The sequence below is a fragment of the Mustela nigripes genome, chromosome 17, assembly GCF_022355385.1.
Source record: "Mustela nigripes isolate SB6536 chromosome 17, MUSNIG.SB6536, whole genome shotgun sequence".
NCBI lineage: Eukaryota > Metazoa > Chordata > Mammalia > Carnivora > Mustelidae > Mustela > Mustela nigripes.
Window position 1 is genome coordinate 37,512,061 of NC_081573.1, and position 13,167 is coordinate 37,525,227.

The following is a 13,167-nucleotide window of genomic DNA, read 5'->3' on the forward strand; positions in this document are numbered from 1 at the left end:
TGTAGCTGGGCTAACATCTTAATTTCAGCTCGGTGAGACCCCATGTTGGGTTTCTGAATGTACAGAGCTGTAAGATTAAAATTTTCTGCTGTCTTAAGCACTAAATTTGTAATAATTTGTTATAGCAGCAATAGAAAACTAATGCAGATAGGAATTTAGGAGAACATCTCCTTCAGTGTAAGAACCATAAGGGGCTTATTAAAGGTTGTATTCATAGCACCTATCAGTGTCTGTTGCATAACAGAAGCTCAATAATTATTTTTCAATCAATAAGTATTAATTGACACCCTACTAGGTGTCAGTGACTTCGTGTACCTACTATGATAAGAGCATTTTCTCATTGATGAGAAAATTGAAATTCATTTTGGTGAATTACTAGTTTCGGCCATGTAGCTATAAAACAAATTAAAAATTCAAATCACAGCTTTTTTGACAGGATGAAGCCTATGGCTATAAAAATGTTCCTAATTTCTGTAATTTTCACCTAGCTTCCTGAACAAATCTTTTAAAATTTTGGTCCTTATTGTGCATCCTCCAAATTTTTACAAGTGATAGCTATAGCTCTTCTCGCTCTTTGAAAAAGTTACAAATGAAATGAAAAAGACACTTGGAGTTCTTCGAAGGGCAAAGTAGATAAAACTAAGATGTTTGTTAAAATAATGAGAGCTAACATCTACATGATGCTTTCTACTTGCCAGCCATGGCTCTATTGACTTTTTTTTTACTTTAACATAGTTATTCTTCAAAATAACTGTAAAAATGGTGTAGGAAATGAAGGCAGAAGAAAAAGTTACTAAATTTCTTATACCTACAGCCCACTGACAAGTCCTTGAAACAGTCAGAGTGACATTCCTCTAGAAACTCAACTGCCTAGATGTTCACTCTTAGCTAAGCGCAAAAGGCAATCCTAGCCTGAAGACCCTCCCCACCCCACCAGGATCCTGTAACTCTACTTTAACATATAAAAATTCCTTTAGAAATTTCCTTTATCTCTAAAGCCCTAAGATACATATTGGCAATCAGGTCCCAAGCATATTGTCCACTGATAAACATCTGAAGGGTCTCATGACCTTTTCCCCAAAATAGCTAGACCCCTCAAGGTCCTGAAAACCTTGCTTCTGAATTCCTTAGAGACTTACGCTATCCCTAACCCCCTCCCAACTTGAAAGTATATAATGGGCCACTCCTAATGACCCCAGTGCAGCTCTTTCTGCTCAGAGTCCTGTCCCCTCCTTTAATAAAACCACCTTTTTGCACCAAAGATGAATCAAGAATTCTTTCTTGGCTGTCGGCTTCAAACCCTAACATCTTTCCTACATTGAAAGGTACATGTTATTGGTTGCTTCACCTTGGATAAACAGTCAGAGGCAGTAATAATAATAATAAAATAAGTTCCTTGAGACCATGTTTTAGGAATGCCATGAGTGGGATACAAACCCATGAAATATGGCATCAAAGGTCACATATTTCACTAAAGAACCTTTACCACAAAGGGTTCTGACATAATGTCCTCTAGCCAGGAACCTTAGCCTTCTTTGCAAAAGATTTTTGCCAATCTGTTGAAAACTGTGGATTGGCTTCCACAAGATATGCAGAAGCATATTGTGGACATGTAAATTTTTATGGAGTGTATTTTGGGAATCAAAGACATAAGATTAGGGAAACATACATGGTAAAAAATAAATTCAGGATCTCAGATGCAGGATCACAATCAAATTACTTTTACAGTTGAATTTTGATTTGATATAGAGAGACTGGTGAACTATCACAGAGCCAATGAAATGTCTTCTTCCTTTTTACTCTCATTCACTTCTTGACCTTTGCCACAAAGTTATACTAATGACTTTCCTCTCCATTTAAATTTCAAATAGTGAAAAGATTCTGTATATCTAAAAATGTTACTGGCAAAACAACAGCAAAAAGCTATAACATATACACTAATTTGAGAACTCTTTTTTTTTTTTTAATTTTCAATTCAGTAGCATGTACTGGAAAGGACTGATTATGCTATTGTCATGTTAAGGAATTTTGAAACATTATACATTGCTGAGAACCAGCCTCCATCAGACAAGGTCTGCAGATATCTGGATAGAATGAGATATTGTTAGAAAAGCACAGGTTTAAGCAGCATTTGACCTACATTATGGCAATATATTTGAATATGAATGGCATTGTGTAGTTGCTAGCAGGGGTCCTGCCATTCTTCCACATGTTTCATCCACCACCCACCTATTAAAAAGCCTCTTTTCTTCCATGAGTGGATGATCGCTCTGTTTCCAGATGGATCCTAGGTTATGAAAAATGAAAATCCAGATTTGCATGGCAAGTGATTTCAAATATAACATTGCACATGAAATGATGAATTAATCTCTGTCTGTCTGTCTCTTTCTATCTTTCCCCACCTCCTATCATGTTACTCACACAATATGTCAGTGCAACTCTTCAACTCTAATTTCTAATAATAATTGATGAAAGAGAATTCTTGGTAGAGCGTACTGCCACTCCTTTGAAGGAAGATAGCACTTATTCACAATGGTCATCTGCTTCTTTAGAATTGTGAAGCAGAGAAACATTAATTGCCTATCTTTAATAAGGAATTGAAGAAAGAGATATCCATAGATATATACTAGCAGAGAGAGGTGTTTATGAATTTGTAACAAAGGAATACACATGATTTAGGGATGTAAAACAAATAACAGAATTCTAATATACCTAAAGAAAGGTTGTTACTTATCACAATATGAACATACTATGTTCATACTGAGTGCTCAGTCATTAGTGTATATCATTGGTTTCTACGGACTGAATACTGGAGCTTTACACTTCACTGGAGTGAAGTTTAAAGCTTTTGTGTGTTTTTTTTTTTTTTTCCCCTTTGGTCATCATCTGTATTATCACAAATCTAGATTACTGACAATGAACATTTCACTTGTTAATAAAAAGAAGAAAAGAAATAAAATGTAACTCTTTATAGGCCATGATGGTAGAGATCAAATTTATCTAAGAAACAGTGAATCACAAATCCACGATTCAAATATTCAATTTTGGGGGGCACCTGGGTGGTTCAGTGGGGTAAGGCCTCACCTTTGGCTCAGGTCATGATCCCAGGGTTCTGGAATGGAGTCCCACCTCCGGCTCTCTGCTCAGCAGGGAGCCTGCTTCCTCCCTCTCTCTCTCTGCCTGTCTATCTGCCTGCCTATGATCTCTGTCTGTCAAATAAATAAATGAAATCTTTAAAAAAATCAATTTTGGGAAAAATTATAATTTCCAAAATACAATGAAAAAGGTTATATGTATTATCTATAGGAGAAACTATAAGAAGTTTCTGGAGGCTGTGGAGAACCTGCCCTAGCTCACTGCCCTGGTTTGTTTACTTATGAATAGGTATGTTTTATAAGTTTGTAAGGGAAATCTGCCTTTACTATGTTCCTAGCATTTAGACAGAAAAAATTATACAGAAATATATATATATTTTTCTCATACAGGGAACTGACATATTTTCCTGAACTAGGCTTAAAATAATTTTCTTCTCTGAAAACCTGATAGACGATAGTCATGGATATTTTCTGGAGACAAGGCTGGAGGTGAAGGTGGGGTGGGCAACTCTCTGTAGAACTTTATTAATCTATGCAGAAGTGATCAAGGGATTAATATTGACTGAAATGAGCAATGAGCAACAGCTATTGTGTTTAACCTAATGTTCAAAATAGAAAGACATATATGTATATATATGTATATATATGCCTTTTCTCAGGCAAAGATAAGAAAGAAATATGGGAACAGTTTAATCCCCTCTTCTTCTTCTTTAACAAATTAACTCTTGCCAGTTTTGTTTTCTGTTTTGTTTTGTTACATGCTTTCCTCCCTTTCGAACGGTATAATGAGTTTGGGGGAGATTCTTGCTGAGCCTCTTGGTGGATGATGTACTTAGAAATCTGTTTATGGGACTGTCTGATAGGACCATAGGGAGCTCTTGATGAAATATACAAGGAGAAAGCAAAAGCTTATCTCAGCTTATCCTGGGAGATTACAAGACATTCAGAAACACCAAATTTCTTCTGGCTGGAAGAAAACTGATCATTTTTGTGCAAATAGGGATTTGATTTTATGCTGCATGTGAACATACAGGAGAAGCATGGCAGCTGATGGTAAATACCTTATGGAGGGTAGGCTAAGTTTATTTAAATTAAAAAAGAGTATGTCTTGGAGGAAAAGAGCAGGCCTTCTTAAAAATATGAGAATAGTTGATAAGATCTTTCCTGGCTGTTTAAATTCAGCTTCCCATTAAGTTTGGGACAAAACCAAAAGAAACATTCTATAATGCTAATTAACATCATAAAACATAAATAGGTAGTGTAGATCTCATGGGTAATATTAAATATATGGTCATAGTCAGATTCTGCAATATGGTAATAGTGGTGCATAATTCACTTACAACTCCAGTTCAAAAGTTAAAAAAAAAAAAAAAAAAAAGGAGTAAAAAGAGCCACAACCACAACAATCTGTTTTTAGTTATACATTGTGAAAAACATATAAATTATAACAGCAATAATCTAAAATATGAGAGGTAGGAAAAGGAAAAGTATAAAGTTTACAAATTCTATTAAGGTTAAATTGTTATAATCAATTTAAAATACAGTGTTATAAGCTTTATATAAGCCTCATGGTAAACACAAGGAGAAACCTTATAGTAATTACACAAAAGAACAAGATAAAAAAAGTAAAAGCACACTGATGCCAAAAGACATCAAAACACAAAAATGAGAGCAGGATAAGAAACAAGGAAAAACAGATCCACAGAGCAACCAGAAAATACAACAAAATTGCAATGCTAAGTCCTTCACTATCGATAATTACTTTAAATGTAAAGAGATTAAATTCTCTAATTAAAAGAAAAAGAGGATGGCTGAATGGATTAACACATGATTCATGATGTTGCCTATAAAAGACTCACTTTCACCTCTAAGACACACATGAACAGAGTAAATGGATGGAAAAAAGACATTTCAAGCAAATGTAACCAGAAAAAAAAAAACCCAAAAAACAAAAAACAAACAAATAAACAAACAAACAAAAAAACCCAACAAACAAAAAACCCACACAGGGTAGTTATACTAATATGAAGCAAAATAGACTTTACACTAAAATGGCAAAAGGAAATAAGATTATTAAATAATGATTAATAAGTGAATACATCAAGAAGATATACCAGCTGTAAATATTGATGCACCCAACATTGGAGCACCTAAATATATGAAGCAGAAACTAACAGAGCTAAACAGAGAAATAAATAGTCATATAATATTTGGAGACTTTAATACCCCACTCAACAATGCATAGATAGTCCAGACAGACAATCAAAAAAGAAACAGCAAATTTGAACAACACTATAGACCAAATGCAACTAACAGATATTTACAGAACATTTCATACAGTAATAGCAGAATACACATTCATTGCAAGTGCTCATGGAACATTTTAGACAGACCGTATGTTAAGCTACAAAACAAGCCTTAGCAAACTAAAGACTGAAATCATACCAAGTATCTTCTCTTACCTTGGCTGCATGAAATTAGAAGTCAATAACAAGAGGAAACCTGGAAAATTCACAAAAGAAGAGAAATTAAATTAAACAGTACTCTCTTAAACAACCACTGAACCAAAAGACAAATTAAAGTTTTTTGACCCAAAAACCCAAAATGAAATAAAGCAACAACACAACAATAAAACAAAACAAGAAGAAAAGAAACACAACATCCCAGAATGTTACAGATTAATTCCCGACACCCACAAAAGCTCTGTTGAAGTCCTAATCTCCAATACATCAGAATGTGACCTTATTTGGAAATAGGGTCATTGCAGATTAGTTAAGATGGGGTCATACTCGGATAGGGTGGGATCTTAATACAATATGACCAGTGTCCTCCCAATATGATGATGTAAAAACAAAGAAAAAGAATGTCATGTCAAGGCAGATGTGAAAACTGGACTCACACAGCTGCAACATAAATAAGTTCCAAATTTTGCTGGTGACACCAGAAAGTGAGAGAAAGGTATGGGTCAGAGTCTACTCCAGAGCCTTTGTCCTAAAAGAGGGTGTCCCTGATGACAACTTGAGTTTGACATTCTAGACTCCAGACATGTGACACAATACATTTCTATTGTTTTAAGCCACCTAGTTCTTTGTACTTTGTTACAGTACCCCTAGGAAACTGGTACATTGAAGAAGATAGCTAGTGGGATATGTTCCCAGGCAAAAGCACCTCTAATCTCTCAATTTCATCTTATTATTCTTTATAACATTCTTTTTATCATCTCAAAAATTCCTTTTTTGTCTTAGTATTTATAACCCTCAGATATTAGACAGTTATACACCTAAGATTTTTTATAGCACATATTTAATTGCTGTGATTTCTCACTATAAATCAACTCTCAGTCCTTAAAACACTTCTAATGCCAATTGTGCAATACTTTCCTATTGCAAGGAAGTAGTAATGAGTTCCCTCCAACAGAAAAATGTCACCAAGCTCCAGTCTCTGAAATATTGAGACAGAGCCAACTGCCTCTCTGCTATACATCATAAGGCACGCCTAAAAAAGATACACGTCACGTTTCTTTTTTTTTTTTTTCCTTACTAGATTGAGGTGCTAGACATGTTCCTCTGTTAGACATGTTCCTCACAGACTATAATCCAGTTTATAGAGAGTGTGAATTGTAATGTATTTAACTTTATGGGGACAAGTTTTGTTTTCTTTTTTTTCCCTTCAATAGTGTTGCACATTGATTTTTTATTTTTAATTCTCTGAGGCTGTTTGAGAAATCAGTGGAGGATCTTCTGTCACAGTTCCTGAACAATTCTTCACTTGACTTTCTTTTGCTACCATTTGGTGTCACTTAAAAATTTCCACAAGATGATGCTTTATTGCTCTTTCACTGGAAAAGTCAGATAGATTTATATTCTAGACTGATTTATCATGGACTTCAGACCAGCACTGCCTAAAGGGAGTTATTCTTCCCTTCTGACAATGTGCCATGCCTACCAAATGGTCTCTGAGAATAGCTAGTCAGCAACAAATGATTCAAGGGCCAGGGACTGTGCTAGAAGCCAGCATCCTATATGAGGACAGGCATGAACCTTCCTTGATAGAGTTGAGTTTCATTGTCAAATCAGGAAAAGGGACAAAAAATAAGTAACTGCCATCATGCAAAATTTTATAGCAGAGATATTTATAGAGAACACCCTAACCAAGCATTGCTTGGTCAAAAAAGATTTGCTTGAGTAAACAATGTTTATGCTGAGATTTCAAGTAAATAAGTATTAATCAGGTATGATTAATACAATTTTCAAAATGTATGTACTAGATACTTATAATTTTAAAGATTTCAAATTTCAAATTAATACAATTTTCAAAATGTATGTACTAGATACTTATAATTTTAAAAATTACTTTTATTTTTGGATTAAAAAACAAAAAGATATTATATAAATTTTCTAAGATAGTGTCAGAACTGGGGTTTCTAGGAGGCCCGTAACTCCAAAGCCCATGATACTGACCACTACACAACACTCCTATGCTCCCTGCTCCCTGGGAAGTGTCTTTCCCCTATTTTTACTAAAGGTTCTTCTCAGTTACCCTATTTAGTAAAACTTTTCCTGATTATGAAGTCTTCCAAATGAGATAGTCTGATCCCACATCTGCAAAACCTCTGTTGTTCTTAGTGTGGATGTCCTTTATTTTAAGTGCATGTGTGCATGTGTAATAATAAAATTATTCTGAGTCGTCTTTCATTCTAACTTTATCCATCATATATGTCTTTGAGTTCATTTAAATAGTGGTACTGGAATAAGGACCTATTTCAGTGTCCACAGTTGGGCCCTCAGACAATGAGTCTATTACCACATATTCAGATGAATGTAGTTTCCTTCCAGGTACTTTGGGGGGCTAATGTCAGGTCACTGGATGGGTCCCTGGGTGGGAAGTAAAGGGCTTAAACCATTGACTGAGCAGGGCTGGAGGCAAGTCCCAGAGGTGTTTCAGGAAGTACAGTCAAGATTCAGCTCTGCAGATCTGGCTCTGGAGGCATGAATGGGCATGTACCCTTCAAGGACCCTGGTGAGACGAGAGTGCTCCCTGACTGCAGCTGGGTGGGGAAACGCTGTAGAGAGGGCCATATGGATTTTCTGAGGTACAGACAGAAGTATCCCCCACTAGACCTTTGGACCTGCAAGACTATCTGTGGACTGTGGGTTGAAGGGCCTGGAAGCAGCCCTAAGGCCCTTTAAATACCTCTAGGGGCACAAAGAATCTCTTGCAATAATATCCAACTTATATTATGTGGCTAGAATGTGCTTATTACTGAAAACAAAATTTTCCTCTCTAAATATAGTAATATTTTTCCCCAGAGAACTATTGTATAACCATCAAATCCTGATCACTCTTCAGCATTATTAATTTGAGTTACAAAGATATCACCATAAGAACATCTCATTTCAAATACAGAGGGAAAGGAACCTGCTCAAAAACCTAATACATACAGGAAGAAGGGGGGAAACAAAAGAAATCCGTGTTCTAGGGTCAGGAATAATAGGCTTTGTAAGAATGAAGTTTAAAAGATATATATAAAACTAAAGTCTTCCATCCCAATAACGTAACATTGCCTAGAAGTATCAGCTTACTCTTGTATCCTATGAAAAGTCTGTCTTTACCATAGCAATCCCTGCAAGATATGTTACCTATTATACTTCAGAGGTATGAAGAGATAAATGGGGCTGTGGTCTCTTTCAACAAAGAGCAATTTATTTTTATGAAGCTTTTTCCCATATGGAAGACTAGGATTTGACATCCCTCAAGAGTATCTTCCCCAACTACCCTGACACCATGTAAAAAGGGAACAAATAATTCCCGATGGTGCCTTGGCTTATACAAAGTTTTCTGATTTTATAAAGTGCTTTTATTCTATTGTGTTGTATAAAGTACTTAGTGAGGACATATCCTAGGATGCGGACATGCATGATCTGTTTCCTTCTACCTCTTGGGCATTTTGGCCCTTCCTCCGTGCTCTGGGCTTGCTGTCCTCCATTCGAGGCCCAGAAGAATACCGAACCTTGAGCTTGTCATTCCATAGGTTTGGGGCTGCTTGGCTTAGCATATGGTCCTTTATGTTTTCTATCACTAACCCCATTTGTGTCACTCATAGCATTACATTATATTACATATCATTACAGATATCTGTATTTTATTTGCTTTGTCTCCTTCAAAATAGCATCCTTCTATGAAGACAAGGGTCATATCTTGCCTTTGTGCTATGGTCTAGTACAGCACTGGAAACTTTCTAAGCATTTATATCTATAAGTGGAATACCTATGGAATACCTATATATTATATATATATATATATATATATATATATATATATATATAGAATACCTATATGTTGAATAAATTATGACAATTCCTTAATTCATTTTTATTGAATTCTCAAACCCATAGCTCTATGACAGTTGAAAATCCTTGTACAACTTTGACTCCCCCAAACCTTACGTATGAACAGCATACTGTTTATCAGAAGTCTTACCAATAATATAAACAGTTGATCAACACTTATATGTTATATGTATCATTGCTATATTCTTACAGTACACCTACAGAAAAGAACTGTTATGAAGATGATAAGGAAGAGAAAATAGATTTATAATATTGTGGTGTATTTATATTAAAAAATCCATATAAGTGAAACCATGTGATTTAAACATGTGTTATTCAAGGTCAACTGCATTTTCTCTATAAGGTATATCTTAACTTTTTTGCTTTTAGAACACTAAACAGCACTATACTTGAGAACCATTTTAAACAGCAAAATCATCAACAAAAGTAAATAAATACAAAAGGATATGGCATTAAACAGACCATAAAAGAAGTTACTTGTTTGCAATATAAAAGCTGAAAAAAGAAGGCGGAGCTTCTCCATGTTCAACCTCAGCTGGAAACATATGGGTAAAACAACTCAAATTTTTTACTGCTTTGTACATAACTCTGAATGACCATGAAAGTACGAGTCATGAACAGGCAAATGTGCAAACATGGAATTTGCAAATAAGGAGCAGAACTGTAGTTTGTCTGATATTACACACTATTAAATAGTGCTATAAGGACTTGGTTCTGAGATTTAGTAGCCTGCAATAAACAAATTTGACATATATATTCAAATAAAACCATCAAAAATTTAATCACTAGGCTTTTTGTTTTTGTTTTTGTTTTGCTCCCTATAGATACTGTTGGTGTGTGCATTTGTGTCCATGTATACATGTCAACAATGGAACATGTAACAATTTTTTTTTATTCCACCATCCAGAGATATGTAATCTGAGTACTTCTTTCTAGTTTCTTCATAGGCATATTTTATTTACTTAATTTACACAGTTATATATTATATATCGGGATCCAATTTTGTATCTTACATATAGGATATGGTAATATAATTTATTCAGAAACACATGAAAGTCAAATTGAGAAACCAACACAGTGTGTGCCATTTGAACACCTTTTTGTGGTACACACTAAAAGAGAATGAGAAAATAGATGGTGGTATAAAACAGTGGTGTAGGGGAGGGCTCCAAGATGGCAGAGGGGTAGGAGACCTAAATTTTATCTGGTCCCAGGAATTCAGCTAGATAGTTATCAAACCATTCTGAACACCTGTGAACTCAACAGGAGATCGAAGAAAAGAATAGCAGCAACTCTGTGAACAGAAAAACGACCACTTTCTCAAAGGTAGGACATGTGGAGAAGTGAATCTGAGGTGATATACGGGAAGATAGACTGCAGGGGGGGAGGAGCCTCCTTCCGTGGGGTACCAGCAAGTGAAAGAGCAGTAGGGCACAAGATTGGAGGTTTTAGAAGTCTGCTCCCCTGAGGGACATTGTTTCCGTGGTTGAGCAGGGGATCAGACACTCGATGGGACAGCATGGCCTCAGGACCCTCATGACCGCAGAAAGACTGAGGATGCCTGAGTGTGGCAGACCTCCCAGGTATCAGAGTGGGAAAAACAGCTGCAAAGGTGGAGCTGAGGAGTGGGCTCTCTGCTCAGCGTTGCCATAACCAGGATTCACAGCAGAGCCCAGCCACTGCTCTTCGAGCAGGGGCCCAACAAGAAACAGATCTGAGGACACTACCCTTCCTCCTCTGGGAAGAGTGGTGTGAGAACACACCACAGGAATCTGTTGGGGTTGGAGACTCCCAAGAGCGTCATGTGCCAGAGATAGAAACACTCTGTCACAGGCCAGGTGAGCACAGAGTCCAGCCAGAGACCAGGGAGAGAGGAGTGGTTGACTGTTTTTCTCTGAGGACACATTGAGGAGTGGGGTCCTGAGCTCTCAACTCCTGAAAGATTGGGAGGCCACCATTTTCATTCTCATCCACAAGACAGGGATTCCCACTATCACCACTGCTTTTCAACATAGTACTGGAAGTCCTAGCCTCATCAATCAGAAAACAAAAAGAAATAAAAGGCATCCAAATCAGCAAAGAAGTCAAACTCTTACTCTTCGCAGATGATATGATCCTTTAGGTAGAAAACCCAAAAAACTTTATCCCGAAACTGCAAGAACTCATACAGGAATTCAATAAAGTGGCAGGATATAAAATTACTGCACAGAAGTCAGTTGCATTTCTATACACCATGAACAAGACAGAAGAAAGAGACAGTAAGGAGTTGATACCATTTATAACTGCACCCCAAACCATAAAATACATAGGAATAAACCTAACCAAAGAGGCAAAGAATCTGTACTCAGAAAACTATAAGTACTCATGAAAGGAATTGAGGAAGACACTAAGAAATGGAAAAACATGCCATGCTTATGGATTGGAAGAACAAATATTGTGAAAATATCTATGCTACCTAGAGCAATCTACATGTTTAGTGCAATCCTTATCAAAAAACCATCAACTTTTTTCACAGAAATGGAAAAAATAATCCAAAAATTTGTATAGAACCAGAAAAGGCCACCAAATAGCCAGAGGGTTGTAGAAAGAGTAAACCAAAGCTGGTCACATCACAATTCCAGACTTCCAGCTCTATTAAAAAGCTGTCATCATCAAGACAGGATGGTACTAGCACAAAAACAGACACATAGATCAATGGAACAGAATACAGAGCCCAGCAATGGACCCACAACTCTATAGTCAACTAATCTTCAACAAGCAGGAAAGAAAGTCCAATGGAAAAAAGACAGTCTCTTCAACAAATGGTGTTGGGAAAATTGGACAGCCACATGCGGAAGAATGAAACTGACCATTTCCTTACACCACACACAAAAAATAGACTCAAAATGGATCAAAGATCTTAATGTGAGACATGAATCCTTCAAAATCTTTGAGGAGAACACAGGCAGCAACCTCCTCAACCTCAGCAGCAACTTCTTCCCAGAAACATCACCAAAGACAAGGGAAGCAAGGGCAAAAATGAACTATTGGGACTTCATCAAGATCAAAATCTTTTGCACAGCAAAGGAAACGCTCAAAAAAACCAATAGACAACTGACGGAATAGGAGAAGATATTTGCAAATGACATATCAGATAAAGGGCTAGTATCCAAAATCTATAAAGAACTTACCAAACTCAACACCCAAAGAACAAATAATCTATCAAGAAATGGGCAGAAGACATGAACAGACATTTCTGCAAAGAAAACATCCAAATGGCCAAAAGACACATGAAAAAGCGCTTCACATCACTTGCCATTAGGGAAATACAAACCAAAACCACAGTGAGATACCTCTTCACAACAGTCAGAATGGCAAAAATTAGCAAGTCAGGAAATGACAGACACTGGTGAGGATGTGGAGAAAGGGGAACCCTCCTACACTGCTGGTGAGAATGCAAGCTTGTGCAGCCACTTTGGAAAATAGTATGGAGGTTCCTCAAAAAGTGGAAACTAGAGCTACCCTATGAACCAGCAACTGTACTACTGGGTATTTACCCCAAAGACACAAATGTACTGATCCAAAGGGGCACATGCACTCCAATGTTTATAGCAGCAATGTCTAGAATAGCCAAACTATGGAAAGAGCCTAGATGTCCATCAACAGATGAATGGATAAAGAAGAAGTGGTATATATATATATATATATATATATATATATATATATATATATATATATATATA

General features: G+C 36.4%; 1 long non-coding RNA gene across 1 annotated transcript in view; it reads right to left on the reverse strand.

Moving 5' to 3' along the window:
- LOC132005900 (uncharacterized) overlaps window positions 1-13,167 on the reverse strand; it is a 306,601-nt gene that overhangs the window by 242,160 nt on the left and 51,274 nt on the right. Inside the window, exon 2 of the long non-coding RNA XR_009400933.1 lies at window positions 5,558-5,597. This is a non-coding gene — a long non-coding RNA (uncharacterized LOC132005900). The remainder of the gene's footprint in view (window positions 1-5,557; window positions 5,598-13,167) is intronic.